This window comes from Suricata suricatta, chromosome 8 (assembly GCF_006229205.1).
Source record: "Suricata suricatta isolate VVHF042 chromosome 8, meerkat_22Aug2017_6uvM2_HiC, whole genome shotgun sequence".
Classification (NCBI taxonomy): domain Eukaryota; kingdom Metazoa; phylum Chordata; class Mammalia; order Carnivora; family Herpestidae; genus Suricata; species Suricata suricatta.
The window spans coordinates 60,408,820-60,413,358 of NC_043707.1; the positions used below are offsets into that span (position 1 = coordinate 60,408,820).

The 4,539-nt window shown below is 38.6% G+C and overlaps 1 pseudogene; it reads left to right on the top strand.

Annotated features, from left to right (window-relative positions):
* Positions 1-3,107: 3,107 nt before the first annotated feature.
* Positions 3,108-4,155, top strand: LOC115299899 (annotated as a pseudogene).
* The last annotated feature ends 384 nt before the right edge of the window (positions 4,156-4,539 follow it).

A 4,539-nucleotide genomic window follows, 5' to 3' on the forward strand; every position in this document is an offset into this window, starting at 1 on the left:
TGTAGTGTTTATACAACAGACTGAGTTGAAATGACAGGCAAGGGTAGATACAGGCCAATTAGTAGGCATTTATGATTTTAGAGACCTTAAATAGTGGTTTAAATATTTTCTCCAAACGGTTTTGCAATAAAAATAAGCATCTAAGTATGTAAATTGTATTTGTTATTCTAATACATTCATTACCAAAAACCTGTCAGATTTATCACTCCAGTCTCCTTTTGGTTGGACATTCCCTACAGTCTTTGGCAAGTGAAAACTGTCTTTGAACATCTGCTAGAAAAAGAAAATAATTAAATCCATATGGTCTGAACCCCATGAGAAATTTTAGGATTTAGAAAACACCACCTAGATCTAGTAAATATATATCTGATTTTTTTCTTTATCATTTTGTGATTGTACTCTTTCCTCTTTGCCTTATCTGCCCTCACTAAACTCTTATATAGACATACTTAAAAAATGACCAATTAAATTGTCTTCAAAAACTTTCCAAATTAAAATCCAGAATCAGATATACAGTAAAGGATACTTGACAGAAGAAATCCATGAATTTTCATATCAACAAATGAGAGATGTATCACTAGTATCAACTATGCCCTGCACCTTGGGCTCCATAGTGGACAGCTACACTCAGCAACACAGCACACTGACTCCCTTCTCTGTGCTTGCGAAAACCTGGCACCTCATGGTCTGCTTGATAAACTTCTGCAGCAGAATGGCTTAGTATAACATGTACTATTCTTTCAAAAGGAGGTAACTTTAAAAATATTTTGGGAAAGTTCCCCTTTACAGGCTAATACCTGATTTTCTTTTCCTTATCTTCCAAAGTGAAACAACAGAAGCATTAAGAAATATATAAAAAATTTCAGTCATATTTAAACTCTATGAAAACATCATGATGCCAATTCTCAAATCTCAAGATGACAATGGTTTCCTTTTTTTTAAATTTTTTTGCAACCACAGTACTCACTATATGCTCTTAGCACATCCATAATATTTCATGACTGCTTGTTAATTCCCCTTGCCTTTTTCAGACTGAAAGCTTTTTGAAGGTGGCCATGAGAAACAACATACTCGACATTATTAAATATTTTGTGAAGGAATGGAAATGAAGAGAAAGGAGAATAAGAACAGAGAGACAAAGTCAAACCTATTTTGTTCTATACTCTATACCCTATATTCTGGCCAAATATAAGTAATATTGGCTTAGAATTATTTCACCCTTAATGGAGCATGGAAGAATTTCCTGGTTTCCAGAATATCCCAGGGAAATGGCCATGGTGAATATTGGATGATTTCTGAGTCACTCAGAATTGTGTTCACTCTGGGTTAGTTTACAGTTCATCTTACAATTTATTTTCAACCTGGACTACCGTGCCTAATTTGAATGCTTTCCAGTGATGGGAATTTCCAATTAAATGTCTGATTTCAGATGAAATCTTAAGGCGAAAAATTAATTCATTACTTTAATAAATAATAATTAAGCAGTTACTCTGGGAGAGGCACTGAGACGTAATAGAGGCTGAGACAACAAATGGTACCCCTGTCCCCTCTCACTCTTGGGCGTGGCCTAGGACTGTCTGCTGACTGGGCAGATTGGGAAAGCAAGGAAGAGCCAGCATCGTCTACCCCCGTCCACTTTACTCCAAGAGCCCCACTGTTGAAAACTGATAAGTGAGCTGGACCAGGACCTTCGGAAGGCTTGGGGTCATCATACAAGGGTAAGTCTCACCTTTTGTCATTCAAGTTGCCAAATTGCAGGTTATTTGCAGAAACCTGTTTTCTGTTATCTAAGCAACAAAAATTACCCTTCAACTTTCATATAATGCAAAGAAATAAATCTGTGTTTGAATGCCTTTAGAATGCATTACAAGCATGCTATATCTCCTAAGTAAATATGCTTTTCTGGGCATTACATATAAGAAAACAAAAAGCCCCAGTTTATTATACGTCACCAGGAAGAATGTCTCCTAATTCATCAAAGCCCTTACAAGATCAAGTTTATGTTCATAAAACTGCAAAGGCCTTCAATGTCAGTCCCTGTATTCTTTAACCTTCAGCCTGGCATGGAATTTTCTTCTGAGTGGTAAAGAATTTGTCTGTGTCCTAGTTATATGTGTTTAGAGAATAAGAAAACAGATGCACAAAAAAATGAGAAAAATACCTTTTGAAAAAATTTAATACTTCAGAGAGTATCAAAGTAGTCCTAAGCACATAGATCAACTTTGCCGCATGTATTTTAATGATTACTATTGCTTTTATTTCAAATTGCCACACTGAGGGGTTTCAGTCTTCAGTAAGATGCTGGGTAGTAAAGAAAACAGAGCCTTATTTCCTCATCTGTAAAGGGAATATATTTTGACACACTTGGGGTTGGAGGTCCAGCCCCTGAGGTCACCCCCTCTCCCGTGAGTTGCCCTTACGGAACTACTGAACTCCTGGCCGCACCTCTGCTTGTTCCATTTCATCCTTATAGGAGATTTCACTTTCTCTTTTCCTCACTCCCACCCATCCTGTTTACTGCTAGGCATTTTAAATTGGAGTACAAAAGCTTCTAGTAATTCACTAGAACCGTCAGAGGTAAAATTCAGGAAAGGGACAAAGTGGAGGGAGAGGGGAGGTGGGGGTGAGAGAGAGAAAAGCCATGCAAAGCAGTGGAGAGAGGCTTGGGCTTTCCTGTTGCATTTCAGTCTTCACCCTGGATTTCAGTTTTGTTAGATTTCCTTCCTCCTTGTAATAAATCTTCCTTTACTTAATCTACTTGAGTAAGTCAGGTCTCTTGTGACCAAATAATCTCTAATTAGGACAGGATACAAAGTATCTGTTAAACACGGTTGTGGGACTCAAAGGCAAATAGGGCTTGTTATAAGATAAAGCACTACTAAAATTGTGGTTAAATATTTTTGTTATTAATATGATGAAAGTTTCATGCTCTTCCATCACCTTTTTTTTAAACTGGAATGGTGGATTTCTATTGTTATTCTTACTATTCCTATTATAATTAGCTGGTCCTATCAAAAAGGGAAGAGTACATATGCTTTTATGTTACTCTCTTTAAAAACAAATGTAGATATTGAACTCGAGTTGGAAGAGGTGAGTTCAGTCTCAAAATGGAGGGCCATGATCCAAAGGAACCAGAACAGTTGAGAAAACTGTTTATTGGTGGTTTGAGCTTTGAAACTACAGATGATAGTTTAAAAGAACATTTTGAAAACGGGGCACACTTACAGATTGTGTGGTAACGAGAGACCCCCAAACAAAACGTTCCAGGGGTTTTGGTTTTGTGACTTTCTCTTGTGCAGAAGAGGTGGTTGCAGTAATGTGTGCTCGACCACACAAGGCTGACGGGCGTGTAGTGGAACCAAAGAGAGCTGTTTCTAGAGAGGATTCTGTCAAGCCTGGCGCCCATCTAACTGTGAAGAAAATTTTCGTTGGCAGTATTAAAGAATATACAGAAGAATATAATTTGAGATTGAGAGACTACGTTGAAAAGTATGGCAAGATTGAAACCATAGAGGTAATGGAGGACAGGCAGAGTGGAAAAAAGAGAGGATTTGCTTTTGTAACCTTTGATATTCATGATACAGTTGATAAAATTGTTGTTCAGAAATACCACACTATTAATGGGCATAATTGTGAAGTGAAAAAGGCCCTTTCTAAACAAGAAATGCAGTCTGCCAGATCACAAAGAGGTCGTGGAGGTGGATCTGGCTACTTTATGGGTTGTGGAGGAAACTTTGGAGGTGGTGGTAACTTTGGCTGCGGTGGAAACTTTGGTGGAAGAGGAGGCTGTGGTGATGGAGGTGGTGGAAGCAGAGGTAGTTATGGAGGAGGTGATGGTGGATATAATGGATTTGGAGGTGATGGTGGCAACTATGGTGGTGGTGGTCCTGGTTATAGGAGTAGAGGAGGCTATGGTGGCGGTGGTGGAGGATACGACGGTTACAATGAAGGAGGAGATTTTGGAGGTAACTATGGTGGTGGTGGGAACTATAGTGATTTTCGGAACTATAGTGGACAACAGCAATCAAATTATGGACCCATGAAGGGGGACAGTTTTGGTGGAAGAAGCTCGGGCAGTCCCTACGGTGGTGGTTATGGATCTGGTGGTGGAAGAGGTGGATCTGGTAGCAGAAGATTCTAAAAATTTTCAGAAGAAAAAAGCTACAGTTCTTAGTAGGAGAGAGAGCGAGGAGTTGTCAGGAAAGCTGCAGGTTACTTTGAGACAGTTGTTCCAGATGCAGTAGAGCAACTGTAAACATCTGCCCAAGAAGGAACGATGATCCATAGTCAGAAAAGTTCCTGCAGCTTAAACAGGAAACCCTTCTTCTTCTTGTTCAGGACTGTCACCGCCACAGTTTGCAAAAAGTGCAGCTATTGATTAATGCAGTGTAGTGTCAATTAGATGTACATTCCTGAGGTCTTTTATCTGTTGTAGCTTTATCTTTTTCTTTTTCTTTTCATTACATCAGATATATTGCCCTGTAAATTGTGGTAGTGGTACCAGGAAAAAAAAATTAAGGAATTTTTAACTTTTCAAAA